At 39.2% G+C, this 24,833-nt stretch overlaps 1 long non-coding RNA gene across 11 annotated transcripts in view; it reads left to right on the top strand.

Annotated features, from left to right (window-relative positions):
• Positions 1-24,833, top strand: part of LOC111559434 — a 464,969-nt gene that overhangs the window by 55,477 nt on the left and 384,659 nt on the right. Inside the window, exon 3 of one of the 11 annotated variants that reach the window (XR_006593862.1) lies at positions 20,178-20,188. The exons of the other annotated variants lie outside the window; for them this stretch is intronic. This is a non-coding gene — a long non-coding RNA (uncharacterized LOC111559434). The remainder of the gene's footprint in view (positions 1-20,177; positions 20,189-24,833) is intronic. 11 annotated transcript variants of the gene reach the window in all.

The following is a 24,833-nucleotide window of genomic DNA, read 5'->3' as shown; positions in this document are numbered from 1 at the left end:
CTGTCTTATAACAGTACCTTTTGTGGTGACATCTGTTTTTCTGTCTTGGTGGGATAGAAAATCAAGTGCATCCCGTTTATCATGGAAGTGAAGGGGAGCCTGGATGTGTCCTCTCTCAGCTTCTCCTCCCATCCATTCTGGCCTGGGAAAAACTGAGAAAGAAAAGAAAGTGGAGGCAATGATGGGTCAGACTCTAAAGGCAGGTTCTGAATGTGCTAATGTGGAAGGACAGAAAGCCAGCCTCCGCTTTCTCTTTTTCCTACTTCCTTTCCTCTCTTTCATTTTCTTTTTAGCATTTTCCATTCTCTTTCTCCCCAATTTTTGTCACTTTTTGTTTTCTCCCACTACTTGTCCTCTTAATCTTCCTTTCCTTTTTCTTCCCAGCCTGTACTTTGGCTTCCTTTGGATACTTAAGGCATCCATTCCCAGAAATCTCTTTTAACATGTCTCATGTCTCTTTTCTGCCTTGCCATCTGACAATGTTTGCATCTCTAATAAAGTTTTATCCTTCTCTTCATCCCTTCCCATATCCTTATCCTTTCATTATATTAAGATATTCAAAGAAAGAAAAATGTCTTGGCTGTGTTTTCAACAAGTCAAACTGGATGTAATCTGATTGTTTGCTAAGAAAAGAATTTCATGTTACTTTGCAGGGGTCTCCTTTGTCTGGATGTTTCACTCATCATTGGCTACTCTCTTTGACTGTGAGGAATGTACACTGTGCTCAAACTATGTTGTCTGCACAAACATTTGCAACAGTTTGGTCCTGAGAACTCCAGTCTTCTGCACATAATGATTGTTTTGCTCTGTTCTCTGAATCTAATTTTCATATATTTTTTTCATTATCTCAAGTGAATTTTAGCTGGAGCTGCAAAACCCACAAAAATGTAAATGGTTTTGTCAGTTGTGGACACAAGGCCAAATAGCTTCAAGCATCTCCCAGCCCCCTTAACTGTAACCTCTATTTCCTCTCTCTTATCCCTTCTCTGTCCCCTTCCTGCTCCCCAGCACACTCTCCCATTATATTTCACAGTAACAGTACTGTTAGAAAGACAATACATAAAAGCATATTCTATTGGAAACCATAAACCACTGAGCTGGCCATCAGAAGACCAGTATCATTGGTATTATACAAACGTCTATTATTTTTCAGCAGAGAAAGAGATGTTGTCAGAAATTCTTATTCTGTTCACTGTATAGAGACAATGAGGTTATACAAATGCATAGACCCAAGAAATATGATCGACGCCCTTGTGGTTTGTGTGATCAGTTTCTGTGATGAATGGCAGGCCACTAAGCAGGATCAGTTAAAGTAGAAGGAGGAAGCCTTGGGTTTATATTAGGTAGTGGTCCTTTAAGGTCAGCTTTGAGTATTTCCTTGTGCATTTCATCATGAATCTGATTATTAGCCTTGCTCATGATGATATATTTTGACTATCTCAAAGGAAACTTTGGGCACACTATTATTTGATCCAAATAAATAGAAAGAAAATATATTTAGAAAGACATTCTAATACCAGAAGGAAGTCCAAGATGAACAGGTCCAACTCCCTTATTCTATGACCTAGAAGCTGTAGCCTAAAGAAATTAGAAACTTGTTCAAGTCATGTAGGTATTTCTAGATCACATGAGGTCCAGAATCAAGCTCTTTGGTCTCTATGATTCGTGCCCCTGCCTCTTCTTTGAAATTCATTTCCTCTTTGAAATTCATGTTTATGTAATGTTTCTCTGTGATAATTATATTTGTATGTCTTCTGCATCGGAAGTCCTTTTTGGTAGTTGTAATAAATTCAACAAATATGTATTCACTCACATCTTTACTTGTTAAAGTTTATGACATGCAAAGATTTGTGCTTGTGATTTGAATGGGTGTGGAGGGAATATAGTCATATGAGTTTTCTATTGCTGATAGAGCAAAGAATGACAAAGTTCATGGCTTAAAACAGCACAAGTTCATTGTCTTACAGTTCTCCAGGTTAGAAGTCTCACAATAGTGGTTAAGAGTTTGGGTTCTGGACCTCAACTGGCTTTGGTTTGAATGACTACCATGTGACTTTGGACAACTTACTTAACCATTCTCTGACTTAGTTTCCTCTTTTGTAAAATGTGGATATTGATGGTAACTGCTGTTAGGGCTACTGTGAAGATTATAGGAGTTAGCTCATATTAAGTATATACAGCAGTGCCCGGCACGTGGTTAAGTACAAGTGACAGAGAGAGATGATTCTTGTTATTATGTTACTCCTATTAAGAAAACTGAGCAACAAAATTTCTGCTACTTAGGAGCGTACAGTTGAATTGTCACGAAGTGTCACAAATGAATTATCTAATTACTTGAATGATTCTGATAATGTATTAAGATGAGTGGGCTTGGTGTGTCAGAGAAGACGGGACGTTTGGAGTAGGAGACAGTAAAAGAGAAGCCTTAATCCAAAAAGAAAGTTGAATCTGAGTGTTGCTGCACAAGTGTCACAAATGGACCTAATTTGTTCATTGGCCTTTGCCAAGAACATTCATTAAATACTGGCAGCCTCTGACAATAACAGCTGGGTAGGAAGTAGATGTCTCTTCTCCTACATATACATTTTTCTATCAGGTAATATGGCATTAGTGAGTGCCTGGCTCAAACCGATTTCTGCCCCATGTGTGAAAGTTTACAAGCAAGCCTCTTCTATAATCCTATTTGCTAACTCTGCCATTTTAGGTTCTCTGGTCAACACCTTGAGTAAAAGAGTCACTCCAAGACAAATGTGGCCATGCTCTAATGGTTTGGATTAACTGACCCAGTTGTGTCAGGCAGCCGAAACAGCCATGATGTTTTACCGACATCATATATGTATGAATGTATGAATGAAATCCCTGCAGGAGCATTGTCAGGCTGCTGGCTCACCAGATTCTTATGCCCCACCTTTGCAAGGATGAGAGCTCCTCTGTAGCATTTATAATTTACGTGTCTTGAATACCATTCACTTCACCAATGAAAAATTTACTTCCAACCCTCTGGTGTAACTTTAGATAGAGATATTTGACATGCTTGCTGTAGAATGGCTCAGTTACGGACTCGTGATTGGGGTCTTTCAAATGTTAACTAACCCGACTAGTATTCTTCAAATTTAATCATCTGACTCTAGATTCTAAGAATAGATTTAATTTATACTCGTACACCTGTGTATTGTGCAACCTATTAAAATATTTTCAAGTAAATTACATATAGTGGAACAAATGGCTATGGTTGAGGGTTTGTATTGTAGAGCAGCAGGCAGTAAGGTTGCAAGTGGTCTTTGCCTCTTAGGTGTTCTTGTTATTCATTCTTAACATTGCCAAATTCTCTATTGGATAAAACCTTCATCATGAAAATATAGTCTCAAATCTCTCCTAATAAAAATTTCCCTTGACTCCACCTTCTCTGCTGGATATTACCTCATTTCTTTGCTTTTCTTCATAAGCAAATCATAATAACTCTAGTTCTTAGTTTTCCTTTCTTACTTTTTTATGACAAAATATTTTTGAAACTTTCAAATACGTCTTGCAGATACAGAAAAGTAAATCAAGTGTATGTATACAGTTTAAGGAATAAAAATAACATGAACACCCATAAACCCATTTCCAACTTGAGAGGTAGAATACTATTCGCATCCTAGAATCTTCTTATGTGGCCTTCCTTAGTCAAGTCCCTCTGTCCCTTCCTTGCCCCAAAGTAAGCATATAATGCCTTCTGTGTTAATTATCCCCTCACCCAGCTTTTATATTTACCACACTTATATGTATTAAACTGTTGTTTGGTTTTGAAAAACTCTGAAGTAAGCAGAAGTTTGGTTGTTTGGGCAAAAGACTCTACTGTCATCATTAGAAGAAGGGCTCAGGAAGAGAAGCTCAACAGCATTTCTGGGACATAGTCTAGTTTTAACTTTCTTGAAAATTTAAGAGTCTCTAATGTAGAAATAAGTGAGCAAGGTTAGCAGAGAGCCAGGAAAACAGGGTTTCCCACATTGGGGCATTGGCACAGATTCTGTCATCAGCAGAAATATGGTCAACACATTTGGGATGATCTGTATATTCTGTTCTTAAGTGAACGATGACCTCCTTTTGAGGAGTATGTCAAAGCAGAATTGTTCTGTATGGTGCAATGTCCTTAGCTGATCCTTGCGTCAAGGACATAGAGGAGAGCGGGAACACGTCAGCACATTGCTTACACTGCCAAGTATAGTTAAGAATCTGGGGCATTCCATCTTTCGTTCAGGATAAACTGGCAGTGGGCATCTTGGTGATGGCAGCCTCAGGATTTCTGTTTCCATAGTCACCCTGAACAAATCTGGACTCACAGCTTTCTTTGTCTGGTGCTCGGCTGTCACCCAGGGATCTCCCATCCCTGCCATCCCAGAATTCCTTCCTTTGTCTCTCTTCAGTTTATTTTCTCATTTTTGACAGAAGCTATTTTTTGGTAACTGTTGAAGAAGGGTTACACAGAAGGTACATTTTTTTTTTGAGAATGTGCATATTTAATTGTGATCCTTTTATCCTCATTCTTGACTCACAACTGAGTGCAGAATTCTACGTTGAAATAATTTTCCTTGCTTCCAGTGGTATGTTGAGAATTTCTAAGCCATTCTGATTTCTCATGCTTTGTTTATGACCCATTACTCTTTTTTCTTTTCTTTCTGAAAATCTGTATATTATTTATCTTCAGTAATGTGTTTATTTAATCTTTTAATTTTGGCATTCAATGAGTCTTTCAATCTAACTACTAATGTACTTCAGGAAATCTTGAGTTATTTTGTTGATGATTTCTACTCCTCCCTTTGTTTACAGTGCTCCTATTTCTTGGAAGTTGGACTTCCCAGACTTTTTTATGTTTTTAGTTTTTTTATTTTTTCCTCTTCTGTTTTTCCTCTGTATATATATTTTTGTTTTCCTTTCTAACAGATCTCCTTAATTCTGTCTCCCAGTTCTTCTACATACTTTTTTATTTTTGATACCATATATTTATTTTTTAGGAGCATCTTGTTTTGTTATGAAATAAGTATATATATTCTTGGAAATATTTGGAAAGTATTAAAAATGATAATTTTTTGAAGTTTACTTTCTGTATGGTGTCTGTTTCTTTCAAGTTCCTTCACCCCTCCCCCGCCCCATATATTTTAATGGTCTCTTTCTTCCATATATCTGGTAATTCTTGACTATATGCTTATGATTGAGAGTTGGGGGCACTGAACCAATGGGATAACCTGAATATGTGGGTAGGGCTTATCAACTTTGAGCTCTACTTCAGGACATTTGGGTGGGTCATTTTGGCATGAACCTTCAGTGTAAGTATCTTTAGATCCTTTTCATCTTGATTTGATCAGGTTCCCTTGAGAAAGTGTCTCAAAGAGTAGATTCTGGATCCCTGTGGTTTTGGAGCCAAGTAGGAAAGCAGATAGGGAATCTTGATTCAATATTGAATATGCATATGGTCATTTAATCTGCTTGTTTTCATGACAGCATTCACTTTATCAACTAATCCAGAGAACTTCTGTTTTATTTTCTATACAGAAAAATCCTCTAGACTTCCGTAGGGTAGCAGAGGGGTAGTTAATCAACAAGGTAAAATGGAGGGAATCTAGACCTCTGTTTTTCAAACAACTTTCACCCAGTCCTTTTCATTGTAGTCAACTTCCCAAATCCCTTAGTTCTAGAGTTACTAACTATTGCTAATTCCTGGGTCTGTTGACGACTCTGTGGTGTCAATTGGTTTATGCTCAGATTTTCTCATGAGTAGCTTGGAATTTAGCTTTCCTGAATCCCTTAAGCCAGTTGCCCCTCTCACCCAACTGCTTTCAAGCTTCCACATTATGTTGCTATTGTCTTTTCTCCTGTTCTCCCCATCTTTGTAGGCTTGTGTCGTTATCATCATCAACAACAGCAACAGCAACAACAACAGCAACTCTGTTGTTGTCTTACTGAAGTATTGGGAGGAAGTGAATTAGATGTGTGTTTCGTTCAACATGGCACAGACGTTGCCATTATTCTGCAGCTTGCTTTGATCTGGTTTCTGTTTCTATTGCATCAGTAAAAGTGATCTTATTTAGGTCACTAGAGACCTCCATGTTGTCTTATTTAGCAGGCATTTTAGGGACTCATTTTACTGGACCTCAAAGCTATTTGACATTCATACTCATTCCTTACACTCACTGTCTTGGCTTCTGTGGTATGGATATTTTCTAATTTTTCACCCGTTTTTAAATTGGCCCTATCTACTGGCTTCTCCACCTTTGAGCCACACTGTAAATCATAGGTTTCTTTGGTTCCTTGTGTCATGTATTTATTCTGTCATCCTAGGTCAGCAATCTGTTTATCATAGCCTTAAAAAAACACCTGTATGTTGATTCTTGCCAATTTTCATCTCCATTATTGATCTCCTCTGGGTTTCAGTCTTGTATGTCCAATTATTCATTTTTCTCATAGCATATTCCATTTTACATTTAGAGTAATTTGCATATATAATTATGCCCTTATTTTCTTTCTAGACTCTGAAGCCTATTAAGGAAGAAACTATATCTTTCTTTCTCACCATTGTTCACTTAGCACAGCACCTGTCATATGGTAACAACATATATATATACACACACATACATATATATATACATATATATATATATATATATATATACATATATATATATGAATATAGGTTAGATTTTGGCCCCATGTTCATTCCCCATCCTCATCATATTATGCCCTTTCTCTAGGACAGAGTTGGGGACTTCTCAGACCATTGGATACAGGCATGGATCACGGTCCTTGTTGTTTTCTTTTCTTTTCTTTTTTATGTGCCTCAATCAAAACCTTAGAGAAAAGATTCAGCCACTTGGTAACATACATTTAAAATTAGACAGCTGAGGAAAAAGTGATCATTTATATTAGGAGGGTTGAATAAAAGTTTATTACTGAAGCTTCCATTCATTTTGTGGAAAACAAACCGCAAATTATCTGCATTTAATTTCTTGCCAAAAATCACATTAAAAAGGGGGTATGCTTCTTTTTGTTTTGTTTTTCTTTCCAGTTTCCATAGTTTTCCATAAGGGGAAAATGCATCATGAGATTAATCAGACACCTAATCATGTTTTTTCCCCAGTTCTGAAGTCTACACTCACTCCTGACATCTTTATTTGTTGAAATATCATTTGGGGGATCCAGGTAGAGCACAACTGAAAACCAGGGGATTTCCACCAACCTTCTGGCTCAAAGGTTCCCTTTTAGTTCCTCACATTGCCTAAGGATGGTAAGCCAAAGATTATTGAAAAGAAAACAATGATTTGCCAGGTAGTGTGATATAGAAAACTCAGTGTTGGCTGTTTAGGGAATAGCACCTCCCACGCTGTTGAAACAGCCTTGCTTTATCATGTGTTGAAATCATATTTTAGGTTCTCAGCCATGCTTCTATGTCTCTGGTGGCTAAGCCTGTCTCTGAAGTGAGTTCAACTGGGCCTAGATTAAAAACCAACTCAGTTCAAAGAACATTTCCACTATATACTAACCAGACCTGGCCAGTGAAACAACCCTTTGGGAGTTGTTTCCCATTTTTAATGATTTTAAAAGGTACAATTAGCTTGATAATGATTGATACAATTTGGTCAATAAAATAGTCTAAGACATTTTTTTCACATGTATTTTTAAGAGTTACTACACAACAGATACTGTTCTAGTTACTCTAGATATTGTAGCAAACAAGCCAAAAAGTTGGAGGAAGATAGAAAATAAGCAAATAAAAAATATTGAAAATCCAAATAATTTTTGAAAGAAGAAAATAGTGTGATGTAATATAAAATGTCTTAGAGTTGATATGTGTTTATAGGTTCTTTAGACCAAGGTGATCATGGTAGATATCTTTGAGGTACTTTGAAGCTGCAATTTGAACAACAACAAGGAGTCAGTCCTTCTAAGATGGAAGAAAAACAGCATTTTATATGGGAGAAATAGTGGGGGCTGAACATCTAGACCATCAGAAAGCTTGATGTGCCGGCTGAATGAAAAGACCAGCATGGCTGGCTGTAGTGAGGAAAGTGGGATAGTTTTTGGTGATAACATCAGAAGGGTCGGTGGGGATTGGATCAGGTAGGGCATTAAGCCTCAAAGACTACTCAAAGGACCCAAAGCCATAGTGTTAAGATGTTTTTCACAATAATACTAAAGCTTATTTGACTTTTTCACTTCTGTTCTCTCATGAGCCTATGAAAGAGTTTTCCAGAGACGACATACAACTTTTCTTGTATGTAGAATATACACACATGTCCTTCAAATGTGTGAGTTCTCAGGGCAATGAACTAACGTGAAATCTAAAGAAAGTCAGGCAGCTCCAAGGAGAAATCGTACATGAGCCATATAAGCTGATAAGAAAAATGACAGATAAAAAATTTAATACATGAGATAAAGGCTAGGGATGGCTAACATGAAAGTATAGAAACCCTGAGAGCCTCAGAATGGAGAGGACTTGACACCTACTAACAGGCTCTTTTACACAGACCTTACTGGGTACTCATGAGAAAGAGTAGAGGCCGAATTAGAGTCCACAGTGAAGCTCTTTTGTGGTGCATGTGTAGAGGAAGGGAACGGCAACCTCTCTAGGAAAGGCGTGAAGCCTGACCTAGGTCCTTCAGTTAGAACTATCAGAAGACATTTAAAATTAATATGATTAGGGGCACCTGGTCATGATCTCACGGTTTGTGAGTTTGAGCCCCACATCAGGCTCTGTGTTGATGGTGTGGAGCCTGCTTGGGATTCTCTCCCATTAGTTCCCTCTCTCTCTCTCTCTCTCTCTCTCTCTCCCCCTCTCTCCCCCCCTCCCAAAAATAAGTGAACTTAAAAAAATAAAATTGATATGATTAATATGTTGAAGGTTCTAGTAGAAAACATGGATAGTATATAATTTCAGATGATGAACTTCAGCAGAGAGATGGAAATTATAAGAAACGATCATGGGGACTCTGGGTGTCTCAGTTGGTTAAGCATCTAACTTAGGCTCAGGTCATGATCTTGCAGTTCATGAGTTTGAGCCCCGCATCAGGCTCTGTGCTGAGTGCTCAGAGCCTGGAGCCTGTTTCAGATTCTGTGACTCCCTCCCTCTCTCTGCCCCTCGCTCACTCACACTCTGTCTCTGTCTCTGTCTCTCTCAAAAAATAAACATTAAAAATTTTAAGAACCATCACATGGCAATGCTGTATATAAAAAAAAGAAAGCCTTTGACAAGTTCATCTATAGACTCAATACAGTTCAGGACAGAATCAATGAAACTGAACATAGGCCAATAGAAATTATCCAGTCTGAGACAAAAATGGAAAACAAAACTCAAAGCTGAGCATACAAGAGTTATGGAAAAATATCAAATGATCGAAAGGATGCCAAGTTATAGATCTAAGAAACACAGGGAACACCAAGTAGGATTCTAATACACCCCCCCCCAAAAAAAACCCTAGCTGAACAAAACCCCAAAACATAGACACATGATAATCAAATTTCTCAAGATCAAAGATGAAGAGAAGTTCTTGAAGGTAGTGTAAGAAAAACAGATTCATCATATAAAGAGGAACAAAGATAGAAATTAAAAAACACTGCTTATCAGAACTCCACAAGCCAGAAGGCAATGGAGTGATGTCTAAAGCACTGAAAAAAACCCATCATCCCAGAATTCTATACCCAACAGACAATATCTTTCAAAAACAAAAGAGAAATAAGGACTTTTCAAACAAATAAAGACCAAGAGAATTCATTACCAGGGAATCTGTTTTATAAAGAATATTAAAGGAAGTTCTTCAGGCAGAAGAATATAATTCCAGGTAAAAACATGGATCTCTGTGAAGAAATGAAGAACACTAGAAATGGCATTAATGAACATTAATATCAAGTCCTTTTTTTTTTACTTTAAATTGCTCTGAAAGATGACTCATTGTCTAAAGCAAGCTGTAATATATTGTTTATTTAGGAAAATGTATGAGTATAATGTAGAAAACAATAGCAAAAGGAGAGGAGAGAGGAACTAGAAAAATACTCTTGTAACTTCCTTGTACACCATGGGGAGCAGTATAATATTGAGGGTAGATTAATTAAAGATACATAAGCTCCAGAGCAAACACTAAAAATTATTTTAAAAGAGGCATGAAAATACCTCATCTTTAATTTCTAAAATGGTAAATATAAATAGCTATACCCTAGCTCTTAGTGTTTCTCATTAATTTTTACGAGTGTAATATTTGGTCCTGAGACCAAGAAGTTTTAGACTTGCTGCTGTTAACATCTCGAAGGGCTTGGTAAGGAATCTGAGTTTTATTCTAAGTGTGATTTGTGATTGGAAGCTATTTAAGAGGTTTAAGCAAAGAAATAAAATCTAGATTTATATGATAAACAAATGTGGAGAATGGAGTTTGTGACACAAGAAGGGTCAGAAGACCAGTCAGAGGCTACCGTGACCAGTAGCCCATGTGTGGTGGTGGCTTGGACAGAAATGGTGGTGGTGGACAGGAGTGGATGGATTGGATGATTTTTAGATGTTGAATGGATCACCCATATGTAAGTTTGGGATGAGAGAAAAGGATTAATTAAGGATAACTCAGACTTTAATCAACTTCTTGACAAATTTCATTCTTTTAAAGTGTTCAACTAGATGAGTGTAGAGAGATGTTTACGCCTGTGAAACCGCCATTATAATACAGAAATATAGGATATTTCTGCTAGTCCTAAGCCATTCTTTGCGCCCCTTCACAGGACTCCTAGATTTTTTAGTTTAGCAACTGAAAGAATCTACAATTCCCTCTCTCACACTTACCGTGTTGCTACATTGTAATTGCTTGTTTATCCCCAAATACAGTGAGCTCCTTGGAATAATAATGACTGTGTGTTCCTGCATAGAGTCTGGCACATAATGAGCATACAGTAAAATGCTTGATGAATAAGTGAATGTGAATGATGCTCAGTTTGCTGAGATTTCCCATCATTATTAAGATGGAATTCTTCATATCTGACTAGGGTAAAAAATACTCACTTCTATCCCCAGTTGCCAGGTAGACTGTAATTTATTGTTTCATTGGCAAGATACCTCTTTGTTGGTGTGAGTCTGGCTTTTTTGAGCAATAGGCAATATCTGTAAGTGGGCTGGCTGGAACAACAAAGGCATTCTAGGACTGGAGTGATGATAACTGATCAGCAGAGACTCCAGCCTCTTGAGCTCTGAGTGTTGACACAAGGAACCCAGACAACCTTCAAAATATGCTTCATCCATATTTTCCTTAATGTGGTACTGCCTTCGGGGAGAACATTGATGGAGATTTAGACCATGCATCACATTTTAAAAACTGCACTGTTGGTGGGAATGCAAACTGGTTTAGCCGCTCTGGAAAACAGTGTGGAGGTTCCTCAAAAAATTAAAAATAGATCTACCCTATGACTCAGCAATAGCACTGTTGGGAATTTACCCAAGGGATACAGGAGTGCTGATGCATAGGGGCACTTGTACCCTAAAGTTGATAGCAGCACTTTCAACAATAGCCAAATTATGGAAAGAGCCTAAATGTCCATCAACGAATGAATGGATAAAGAAATTGTGGTTTATATACACAATGGAGTGTTATGGTGGCAATGAGAAAGAATGAAATCTGGCCTTTTGTAGCAACGTGGATGGAACTGGAGAGTGTTATGCTAAGTGAAATAAGTCATACAGAGAAAGACAGATACCTTATGTTTTCACTCTTATGTGGATCCTGAGAAACTTAACAGAAGACCATGGGGGAGGGGAAGGAAAAAAAAAAAGGTTAGAGAGGGAGGGAGCCAAAACATAAGAGACTGTTAAAAACTGAGAACAAACTGAGAGTTGATGGAGGTGGGAGCGAGGGGAGGGTGGGTGATGGGTATTGAGGAGGGCAACTGTTGGGATGAGCACTGGGTGTTGTATGGAAACCAATGTGACAATAAATTTCATATTAAAAAAATTGAAGTATAACATATATATAATAAAGGACACAATGAATTTTTACATATGTATTCACCTGTGTAACCATCACTCACGTCAAGATATAGAACATTTCCAGTAGCCCAGACTGTAAGAGTCAAAGGGAGTAAAGGGAGGCAAAGTGAATGATCTGTCTGAATTAATGAAAACAGACTGAAATGTATAGTGTAGTAGCTCAAATTTATTTTCATTTCTATCCATTATATAACAAAAGGGATTTAATGCCATCTGGCATATCATGTGATGCACTTTCAAGTATTTGAAGGTGGATTGATTAATCAAGTATGTATATTGTAAACCTCTGGACAACCACTAAAATGTTTTTAAAGAGGTGTATAAGTTTAGGTAATACTTGATTGCCTATATTTAATCATTACATTTCTTGTTTTGTTGCCTGAGGATATATTCAAAACTTTAAAAAATTGTCTTTAAACTTTCTCCTCTGAGCTCTTATTTTATTTATACCTTCATTTGCTTAAACAACTCACTTCAACAGAGAGAACAGAAAGAAAACCTTCATCACAGACTTGGTTGAATAATTTCATTGTTCACATTAGTGTGGCCTGAGCTGAAAAGGTTGTACAGGTAATAATAAAGAGTTATTTTTCTGCATTTCTTATTCCAGTCAGTTGCATTACAGCTAAGTAGTGATGGTGTTTGGAGGAGCCCATGCTGCTTCATTTGGGCACCTTACAGATTCACTGACTAATTTAAAATATGTCAACAGTGATAGAATGAAAACAAAAATAAGAAAATAATGTCTGTCTGCATTGCATTGAAAGTCAGATTTACTGGAAGTTGAGAGAGAGAGAGAGAGGCAACCCATAAGAGACTCTCAGCTGTAGAGAACAAACTGAGGGTTGCTGGAGAGGAGGTGGGTGGGGGATGGGTTAAATGGGGGATGGACATTAAAGAGGGCACTTGTTCCTGTGAGCCCTGGGTGTTACATGTGAGTGCTGAATCACTAAATCCTACTCCTGAAATCAATAGTATACCATATGTTAACTAAAGTTTAAATAAAAACTTGAAATACCAAAACAGACCTTAAATAAAACATTGAAAAAATAAAGCCGTAACCCATTTCCCTAGGAGAATACTATGTAAGAGGCTCACATGTATTAAATAACTAATGTTCTTCTAATAACAACAGTATTTGCATTTGTAAGAGCCTTCTAACTTTTCACTGGCTCTTACACATATAATCTCGTTTAAGATCATTTTATACGCCTAAAACACACATAAATGTTGGATTCCAAACCTAGATGAAATTTGCAAGAGATTTTGAAGTAGTGATGAATTGCTACGGATGTACCCTCAAGAACATGCCTTCCATAACAAGAACAGCGTGTGTCTTTAAACCTCCAATGCTTAGAGGCTGACAGTTGATATATTAGTGTAAGAGGCAAGCTCGTTTCCAAGTCCCTCCCAGGAATCATGTGCACGTTTTTCAGATATGGAGTGTTCGGAATTGTTTTTAATTTGGAGCCAAGAACTTTGTCTTTTCAGCTGACTCCTTTTCTTGTTTTTACCTGTATCCCCTTGAGCTGGGGTTGTAAGGAGAGTGATTAAAATCAAACAGATACCTCCTTTCTGTGGCCAGGGAGAGAACATTCTGTAAGGCAGGGGGATTATTGGTAGAGGGAACAGCAGATTTTAAGTAAAACCTTCCACAGTGAGATGATACCAGGCATTTGGTGGGGGTGGGCTATTGCTTGAGGGCATGACAAAGCTGGGAAGAGGTGTGTGTTTGTGAATCCAAAAATACTGGTCAGGGAGAAAAATGGTTAAAACTTGTGTAGGTCTATCCACTGTTGCTCATAGTGAATAAGCTGAGAACACAAAGACCAGAGCTAATTGTATAGTTACTATGGTAGGGGCTTAGGAGCCTAAGTTTGGGTTAAAGCTGAATGATGTTTGATTCCTAGGTCAGTGACCCAGGGTGACTTACTTACATCTCTTGGGCCTCTCTTTGTGAAATGAGGGTTATCTAGTTCTCTAACATAGATTGATTCAAAGTTTAATTGGAATAATTTACACGAAACATTTAACATTCCATTTCGCACACAATAATTGCTAAATAAATGCTACCCGCCATCAGGGTTGAAATTTAACTGGTGTTATCAGAATGAATGTGCATAAATTCAAGAGGCTAAACAGTGAAAATGGTGGGAGGTCAGACTGAGGTCCGGAAATACCAAAATGAAAGAGTGAGATTTCATGTATGTCATGGGTAGTCAGGACTTGGAAACCAGCCAAAGTGTTGCTTCCTCATTTAGGGTTTCCTGCGTTCATACAATGGTAGAATGAATGTTGAACTGCTAATTCTATGAGACATAGAAATGTCATTCTACTAGAGTTTAATTTTTCCCACTGTAATCTTGATTACTATACATTTATACTTACCAACATGTTAATCATAAGTTTTGCATCAGTAACTTTACTTCATATCTGTGTAAGTAGCCACAGAACTTTTTTAAAAAGTGAAATTGGAATGAATAAGATTTTTGTTGGTCATACTTTGTCAAGTGTTACATCAGTCTTTTCTAGGAAAATTTTTGAAACCTTTCCTTTCCTCTGTCTTTTCCACTCCCCTCCCAACAACAAATTGAAGTAACTGCTTCTCTGCTGAGATTCCAGGCACCATATACCTGTATATCTGGACATACTACACTGATGATGATGATATTGTTGTTACTGAGAGACTTCTTTTTTTTTTTTTTTTGTAAGATACACGGTTCTATGATCACAAAATACAAAGATAGGAAAGCAGCAAATGTGGAACCTACCTTCTTTTTTAAAAAATATGTTTATTTATTTTGAGAGAGACAGAAAGAGGGAAAGCAGGGGAGGGACAGAGAAAGAGGGAGAGAGAGAGAATCCCAAGCAGGCTCTGTGCTGACAGCTCGATCTCACCAACCATGAGATCATGACCCGAGCTGAAACCAAGAGCCAAATGCCTAACCTACTGAGCCACCAGGCACCGCAATGACTGACTGAGTGACTTCTGTGTGCCAGGCGCCGTGCTCAGCCTTTTGAAACTACTTTAATTCCTACAGCAACTCTGTGAGGCAAGTGGGAAAGCTCAGCACAGAGAGGTTGAACAACCTGTCCTAAATCAAACGATGAATAAGCAACAACGTTTGTATTCCGAACAGGGCAGCTGAGATGAATAAGCAACAACGTTTGTATTCCGAACAGGGCAGCTGACTCCAAAGCCCGAACTTTTGGCCTCAGTGGCTAGATAGGGGTCAACATTAAGGCAAAGCATTGTTTGCTTTCAGTAGGGAGCCCACATGTACCAAGTTGCCCAAGACAGTCTAGTTTATGCCTAGTATAATTACTAATAGTGTTCACTTTCACTCCTAAATTGTCTTGGCTGATGATAAATTGTTGGATGATAAATTCTGTGGTCTCCCTAGTCTTTATACCCATCTCTCATTAGGGCTTATACCTCCATTTATTATCACTCCCCCAGATAAGAGCTGTATGATGCCTATGTAGAGCCTTCTTCTCTCCTCCATGTTGGCACATTTTAATGCCAAAGTGTCTGTAGAATCACAGAAGCTCTTGCAGGTGCTGTAGCTGCACGTCTGTCACCACGACACCCTTTATTCATACTCGGATGTCTCTACACACTCTGTCACTGTGCCTTGATAAGCACTGACTGCATAGTGGTCCTGGTTTGGGGATGATCCCTGACAATGCTTCTGTGATTTTCCCCTCAGCTTCGTGCACCCCTACCCCATTCCATGAAATTCTCTACTTGGATGCTGAGATGTCCTGGCTTGGCTTGGTGACTTTGTTTCCTTGCGTGAGAAGCCGATGATCACAAGTTATAACATACATTCTCCAGAGGGGCATCCTTCCTTAGAAATAGGCTGTTCACCTGCTAAAGGGAGGAGAACATTGAATAGACCTACATAGTCCCAACTGAAAGTCCCATTTGTTTACAAATTATCCTTTGCAAAGCTTACTTCATATAACTGTGTAGATGTTTCTAAACACGTGGTGAAAAATTTGCCTCTGATGTTACGAACACAATAAAAGAATGGGAGGTTGGGACAAGGAACCTCTCATTTTTACCCCGTTAAATGAGAAACACTACCTCCTGTTGGCTCCAGGTCAGTGCTCTGTTGTGTTGGCCGGGACCCGCAGCATCCTCTCTCCCATCCTCCCCGTTGCTGGGAGAACCTGTTCCACATCCACACAGGGGCCTGAGGCTGAAGGTCCTGAGGTGGAGACAGAGTGGGTAGCCTCTTTCACTGCAGTCACCTTCAGGGCTTGAGGTCCTGCACCTTCCGTTATGTTGTGCATCGGAAGACCCAGAGCATGAGTGTAAGATGGTAGAGATCATTACCTGAGAAAGCAAGTACTGTGTACACGGTAAATACCCACGTCTTTTCCTTCAACTAGGGTGATGTTTAAAGTGGCTCTTCCTTGAAACAATTTCCAAGATTCATCCGATACATTCCACAAGCATTTAAAGACTCTAATGATAATCCATGATATCTCTATCCCAGTTCCAGCCTTGTTATTGCCTTACTTACCCCGAGATGTAAATACTATGGTTTTCAGTTTCATCGGACCCATGCTAGGCCGAGCTAGCCGTATGGCCACTGCAGGCCAAAACCTGACATTCTTTCCCTTCTACTCGGCCTCCTTCCAATTTCTCTTCACTTCTTTACAACGGAAATCCTACGTTGAGAGAAGAGGTGCAAGATCCGGTGTGTAAAGGAATATCCTTTTAGACAGCTTCTTCAAAAGGCACATCGGTACTGCATTTAAATGAACATTCTGGTCTTCATTTATATTCAGGCAATCCAATGTGCAGAAGTGAAGTATAGAGCCGAGAATATGACCATCGTCATGCTGTGTTCATCTAATGCATCTAGACAGCTTTAAAGATATGTACACAAAGAATTTGGCGAATGTAAATGTCCTCTGACATTTCCTTGGTGGTAAACATAAGCATCTGACTTCCTCAGCTTCATTTGCCTTATTACTGAAAGTATAGGGGCGCCTGGGTGGCGCAGTCGGTTAAGCGTCCGACTTCAGCCAGGTCACGATCTCGCGGTCCGTGAGTTCGAGCCCCGCGTCGGGCTCTGGGCTGATGGCTCAGAGCCTGGAACCTGTTTCCGATTCTGTGTCTCCCTCTCTCTCTGCCCCTCCCCCGTTCATGCTCTGTCTCTCTCTGTCCCAAAAATAAATAAATGTTGGAAAAAAAAAAGTATACTCTCCCTGTCTTTTTCTCTTAACCACCTTAAGAAATCATATTAAATTACTTTGTATCGGGGCGCCTGGGTGGCGCAGTCGGTTAAGCGTCCGACTTCAGCCAGGTCACGATCTCGCGGTCCGTGAGTTCGAGCCCCGCGTCAGGCTCTGGGCTGATGGCTCAGAGCCTGGAGCCTGCTTCCGATTCTGCGTCTCCCTCTCTCTCTCTGCCCCTCCCCCGTTCATGCTCTGTCTCTCTCTGTCCCCAAAATAAATAAACGTTGAAAAAAAAATTTAAATTACTTTGTATCTTTTAAAAAGTGTAAGAACACTGTTTGGAGAGAGCAACAGGAAGCTAAGTTTAACAAGAAGCGTCTTTTATACCCATCAATTTGCTGAATGTAAAAATTTGGAAAAGAGAAAATTGAAGAGAAAAAAAAAACACTTAAAGGCTGATTCTTTATACCCAAAGGAATGTTTTAGAATTAATAAACTTCATTTTTAGAGCAGTTTTAGATTCATAGCAAAACTGAGTTGAAGTATAGAGTACTCCCTGCCCCTCCCCTGCCACAACTTGTAATCGGAGGACCTATGCTGACATTGCCTTATCACCCAAGTCCATCGTTTGCATCAGGGTTCACCCCGGTGGTGGAGTACCTTCCATGGGTTTGGACAAATATGTTGTGACACGTATCTACCATTGGAGTGTTGTACAAATAGTTTCACTGACCTAAAAATTTTCTGTGCTCCACCTACTCATCCCTCTTACCCCCCTACCCCCTTGCAACCAGTGATCTTTTTGCGGTCTCCATAGTTGGTGATGGGGCTGTAAGCCTCACAATTGCCTCCATATCATAACCTCAGTATGTAGTGAGATTTCCTCCTTGCCCAACATCTTGAAGTTTTGCATTTTTGTCTTAATTGGGGATGGCTGATTTCTGTAAAAAGAAACTCTCAAGCTTGTTCAAGTAAAGAGAAAGGTCAGTTATGGCTACAACAAGCAACGTAGTTGGGTTTGAGGGTACGAGCTTTGGGACTAGACAGAACTGAGTTTTAATCCTTTGCTACCAGTCACTAATCATAAGACTTGTGACGACAAATGACTAGATCTGTCTAAGCCTTGGTTTTGTCATCTGTAAAATGGGAATAATAACAGTTCTTCATAGGGTTGTTGGAGGATGAAATGAAACAGTGTATGTATGATGCCTTGGATCTGTGCTCAATAATATTGGCCATTATATGTTTATCACAAATTTGGATTCCAAATCTTCATGAGGTAGTAGGTGGCAAATGGTTAGGAATGGAAGATACTTCTGTCTCTCTGGGGCCACCTGTTTAGCCTTTTTGTTTCCTTCATGGCCTTTCCCCGCTTTTTTGCTTTTGTATTCTTTACTCTCTCTTGACTAACTTCCTCAGTTTTCTCTTTCTGTCTCTTCATTGACATGGCCAATGTGACCACTCATCCTAAAATCTACTTGACTTTATGTTCCAGTGCCATCCACAATTAAGTACAGATTCTGAATATTGAACTAAGATATTGACACATTGGGTCAATTTTTCACTCAGAATATAATTAAGCCTAGTGGTCAGGTTGTTGACTTCCAACATAATAAGTGCTGCTGTTCATCCTACTTTGAGTTTCAAAGCGTTTTGTTCTATCATTTCTGATCCTCTGGGTTTCGGAGTTAAGGCCTTGAAAAAAAATGTTTTCCCTGTTTAAAATCCAAAAGATCTGTCACTTAATAGGTTCAGGATTCTTGTAAGTTCTGCAAACTTTTCAAAGGGACATTTCGAAAGCTTCTAGACAAAGATAATTGTGTCAAAAGGGAAACAGCTGTCTCTGTATTTGCTGAGGAGAATAAAATTAAACAAATAGCAGAGATGGGACTCACGTATAATTAAAATTGGATTATTGTGGCATTTGGCTTACCAGCCGGGAGCTGGATTCCTCTGCTTCTGTATCCATTCTCTTTCCATTCCTTGATTCCCACACTGTATCCCATCCTTCATTCTGTGTTTCCTTTTCACTGCACCAGAATGTTCTTTGTCTTGCCTCACAGAATGTTCCTCCTTCCTTACACTCCATCACCACTCCTTCCCTTCCCCAAAGAGTATTTGTTCTTTTTCTTTCTGTTTGTTTTATCCATTTTATTGTTGTTTTTGTTGTTGTTTTATTTTGTTTTTCTAAGAGAAGGGTATGATACACTCTTACATTGCTTTCCTTTTATTTATTTCTGGGAACAATAATTTTAGCTTTTTGTGTGGTGAAATCTCACAGGATTCATTAAAGTCAGTTTCAGAAGTACAGTATTAATCTCTTGCTGTTTACATGTAAGCAATTTCAACCAGTTTTCCAAATGTTTATATACATGGTCAGAGGCTGTGGTTTACCTCCCTACTTTGTTTGGGAAAACCAAACTAAAACAGCAAGGCCTTTTCTCTTTTGCCTGGGTTCATGACCATAGAGTTTCTTCCTTGAATAGGAATGACATTGTTCCGTTGTGTTGTGGATGTTATAAAATCACAAAGTAATTTGTGCTGAAAATCTCAAAATTCGTGTCAATCAGAAAAGATTTATATGTGTTTATAAAGGTGCCAGCATTTTTCATTTCATTAAAATACCACAACAGCTGACCAGCAGTATTTTTGATTGGTTCATTCCACAAATGTTACCAAGTATTACAAAAAAAAGATTCTACAAAGAACTAGAAGTAAAGAGAGGTGAGAGGGTGTAAGATAGATATATACCGGTACCTCTTTAGCGAAAGAGTCAAGCAATAAAGGTTGTAGAATTGTTTGAATTTTCCATGTTATTGTGGGATATCCATGTGAAGCATTATTAGAAATGCTTACGCGTTTATTGTATCCTTCGAAAGGGGAAAATCACTGAATAAATGGGTTTTGAGTGTTTTTTACTTAATTAAGACAACTAAATGAATTTGCATCTTAACCTGAAATCTCAATTTTTGTCCACTTTGTCTTTTTTCAGATCTTCAACAGGTATTTTCTGAGCTTCTCTTGTGAATTTGACCTGTGCTCTGTGTTGCAAATACGGTGATACCAAAAATGATTATAACAATGTGTTTTCTAGTACTGAGTCCGATATTAGGCAAGTAATCACATCCTTACATTTATTTACAAATTCAGTTCCATGCTGTGAGGAAAAGTACAAGGAGCTATGAGGGCGTTATAGAGGACCTAATTTAGTTTATGGTATTATATAATACAGAGCAGTGTGTTCAATTATATTGGGATGGAATCAGACCTCGGTACCCATTCTGACTGTGCTGCTTACTTGCTTTATGACCAAAGAAAAGTGACTTAACCTCTTTAAGCCCCTTCTGTGAAATGGGCACATGAATCAATGCTTTCTATTTTAACAGTTTGTTGCAAGGAGTTAAACAAGAGCTTAGACATAGAATGAGAACTTTTAAACAGTAGCCTTTATTGTTAATTCTAACCAATTGTTGTTAATTAAACACAGAGAAGAAGAAGTAGGAAAGTAGGCATTATTTGGAAGCATCTGTGTGTACAGACCCCCATGTGGAGCAGTGCTAAGACTTTATAGTTCCAGGAGTTCCGAATAGTGAGTGTTACTGAGCCTTCTTTCGTTCTGCAGCTCTCTGTCCCTGGTTTTGAATGTTGTGACTCGATTTCCTCTTGATTCTGAAGCAGGGGAAGAACTCTGTGTGGGCCTGGTCGTGAGTCTACCTGAGGTTATGTTTTACATCCATTTCCACTGTTATCTACACGTCATCGATCTTGGTCCCTGACATGCCTTGAAATATGAGCTTTGCCTCAGCCAGGCCTCTTTTCACGTCCTCCTTCCCAAAGCTAGAAGCAAAATAATTGCTTTTAAAGTGTAGTTAAGACTTCAGAAGGGTAGCAGAGTGGACAGCCTGAGACCCAAATGCCCTATTGATTTACAAAGCACACAACGCAGCGGCAGGCAGGCCAGCTGCTGCACACCGCCCTGCGTGGGGTCGCATGCAGGAGGCCCACCCCACCCCCAGCCTCAAGAAAGGGTTTTGCAAAATAGGAGCAAGAGTAAGGCAGCTTCTTCACCAATTTCTCCCTACTTCTGTGTCAGAGCTCTCGGAAGAGATGGGGGCAGAAATATGTAGCTGTGGGATTCTGTCTACTCGCTGGTTGTTATTCTGCATAAGTTTATAGGTGAGGATTAAGGCAGCAGCAGTACTAACAGGCAACGCTTTGGGAACCTTTACAGTGTGCCTAAGACCATGCCAAAGGCTATCCTGACATGTCCTTGTTTTGTTATTCCTACAACCTTATGGGAAAGAAACTATCCTTATCTACCTTTCAGGGATGAAAAAGCTGAGACTCAGAGAAAGTGTCCCATGTCTGAGGCCACTGAGCTTGCAAATGGCAGTATTAGTGTTCCCACCCAACTCTTGCTGATGCAGCGTGCACTGGCACACAGATGATGAAATTATATCACTAGATACGTATTCAGCGGTTTGCTTATTCAACATTGATTTGTTGACTATCTACTACCTGCCAGACCATCTAGGCATCAGAGATAAAGCAGTAAGAAACAGGCAAAATTCCTTACCTTATGAAGCTTATATTCTAGAGGAAGAAGACAAAAAATAAACAAAATATGTAAATTTTATAGTGCAAAGTGGTAAATGGTAAGGGAAAGAAATTAAGGAGGAGGGGGTGTAGTTTTAAATAGAGTGGTCGGCAGAATCTCACTAAAAAGGTGACTTATCACACATTGCAGATATAAAGCTTATCATTCAGGGCCTGGGGCTGAGAATGTACTTGAGGTCAGTTCTTTTCTTTCTCCTTAGAGAGCCGGGAGGTCTTCTTCTCAAGGATCTTTGAGCAAGCTATTTGTACATTGACCCAAACGAAACACAAAGACATTTGTAAACATTCTAAACCTCACTCTTGAGTCACTGAATATGGAATTCATCAAGTGCTTTGGTCTTGGAAATTCTGTTAAGACTCCTTTATGGTTAAGAGTTGATGTTGAAATAGGTTTGGGTATGAATATGTAAAATGGGCTGCTGGATATATTCTCTCTTAGCTTAAAAGTCCCCACCAAATTCATTAGTGAGGAAAGGCCCTAGTCACGATGTCCATACCTTCCCAACACACCCACGGAGTGAAACTACAAAGTGAACAGGTGGAGGCTAGACTTGCTTCCTAGAATTGAGTTTATTCAATCAAGAAAGTTACAGAAAATGGATAAGGAAGATGTAGTATATATAAATAATGAATATCACACAGCCACAAAAAAGAATGAGATCGTGCCATTTACGCCAACATGGAGGGAACTAGAGTGCTACGCTGAATGAAGTCAGTCAGTCCAAGAATGACAAATACCATACAATTTCACTCATATGTGCAATCTGAAAAACATGAATAAACAAACACAAAAGCAGATTTAGGTCTATAAATACAGAGAGCAAACTGCTGGTTTCCAGAGGAGAGGCGGGAAGGGGGATGGGCCACATGGGTGAGGGGGAGAGGGAGATACAGCTTTCAAGTTATGGAAGGAAGAAGTGACAGGAATAAAAGGCACGGCATAGGGGATATAGTCAGTGGTATTGTAATAATGTTGTATGGCGACAGATGGTCGCTACACTGTGGTGAGCGCAGCATAGCATATAAAGAAGTTGAATCACTATGTTGTCCACCTGAAACGAATACATTGTGTGTCAAGCATGGTCAAAGAAAATGTTACATAAATATAGAAGATGTGGCAAGAATATGTTTCACACCCACATACATCCACGTTTCAGTAAAAATTATGACAGTAAGAACTTTTAAGATCATTGGGACAACTTCGATGCATCGGGCACCAATAGGGTGAAATTTGTCACTCAAGGGAGAGCTCGGCCTAAAATAAACTTTCCAACCATTTCTGAAGAAAATGGTCACATAAACAGGATAGGAAAGGTAGTTGGAGATATATTTAGTTTTTGAAAACTGTTTTACAGTGATAGACACGGCCTGAGTGGCAGTCCCGGGTGTATAATGAGTGTGCTAACAACAAATGATTTTCCCCTGAGCGGATCCAGTGGGACCTTGCTGTCCTTGAAGCGTCACTTGCTGCTAGTCTTTGCCCTTGAAACCAATCTGCTATATCTCCTTAAAAAGTGTCCGCACTTCAGATTTCACAGTGATTCCAAGTGGCCATCACCCCAGTTATTTCTAATTAGTGAGATTTGCCGCTTAGAGGCTTTGCTGTGCTTGTGTGTGAGTGGCCTACAAATGACTGGTCACAGGTGCTTACTGCCAACATTCCATTTTGCTTCAGGTACCAGTTTTCAACCCCACCTTGCCCTTTTACTAGTTTTAAGAGCTAGGTAAGTAGGATTCATTTCTGTTTCAATATCTCCAGCTGTTTTTGAATCATTAATGCTGCTTTTACTGCAGTGTATTTCCTATTCATTACAGAATAAAAATGAACATGCCTTGGGGCCTTTCACATTCTCTCAGCCTTCTCAGTTTTTTTTTTAAAGCCCACTCTGAACCTCCTAAAACTTAATGTATTTTCTAGGCTAATTCATGTCGGGCGGTGATATGCCCATTTTGCTAAAAATCAAGACACTTCCCAGTCTTGACATTTCATTTCATCAGCTCAAAATTTCCAAGCCAATCTAAAACAGATCAGCAATGTCGACCATAGCAGGAGTCATACAACAAGGTAATTCTGCCCTTTTACTGAGAAACTTAACTTCCTTCCAAAGTTTTATATAGTATTATATCACTCACCTAGGAACGATTAAAATTCTTCTGGAAAAAACCTGTCCGTCCCCTGGTGAAATGAAGAAAAAATATGAGGTAGTTGGAATTAACAGGAAAGTAGTGCTGGAGTTGAAGTTTGATTTTGTAAATTAAATAGCAGGGGTCAAAACACTCCAGCCTCTTCAGGGGATTTGCCAGTAATGTAAAGGTGTCACCCAGTCCAGGCCAAAGATACTGTAGAGCGACAAGCAAGGTTGCACAGAAGAGAGCAAATGTTCCATTTCAGCCATTCATGATCAGCTTTTAAGGGCACAGCAACTAGGAACAAAATGCACAAGTCAAACAAATCACATCTCTGGGTCAGATTTGGCCTGTGAGCTGTCAACTTAGAAACTCAGTGACTGACAAAACTAGTTAGCTTATAATTACCTGGCCAAGAGAAACAGTGGGTAACCAGATGCTGATATTACAGATACCCAAGTCTTTTTTTTTAAATATGAAATTTATTGTCAAAATTGGTTTCCATACAACACCCAGTGCTCATCCCAACAGGTGCCCTCCTCAATACCCATCACCCAGCCTCCCCTCCCTCCCACCCCCCATCAACTCTCAGATTGTTCTCAGTTTTTAAGAGTCTTTTATGGTTTGACTTCCTCCCTCTCTAACTTTTTTTTTTCCCTTCCCCTCCCCCATGGTCTTCTGTTAAGAAGTGGCTAAAAATGAACAAATCAGGAGACTATAGATGCTGGAGAGGATGTGGAGAAACGGGAACCCTCCTGCACTGTTGGTGGGAATGCAAACGGGTACAGCCGCTCTGGAAAACAGTGTGGAGGTTCCTCAAAAAAATTAAAAATAGATCTACCCTATGACCCAGCAATAGCACTGCTAGGAATTTACCCAAGGGATACAGGAGTACTGATGCATA

The sequence above is a fragment of the Felis catus genome, chromosome A2 (assembly GCF_018350175.1).
Source record: "Felis catus isolate Fca126 chromosome A2, F.catus_Fca126_mat1.0, whole genome shotgun sequence".
Taxonomy (NCBI): domain Eukaryota; kingdom Metazoa; phylum Chordata; class Mammalia; order Carnivora; family Felidae; genus Felis; species Felis catus.
Note: the sequence above shows the minus strand (reverse complement) of the source record. Positions and strands in the feature narration are given on the sequence as shown.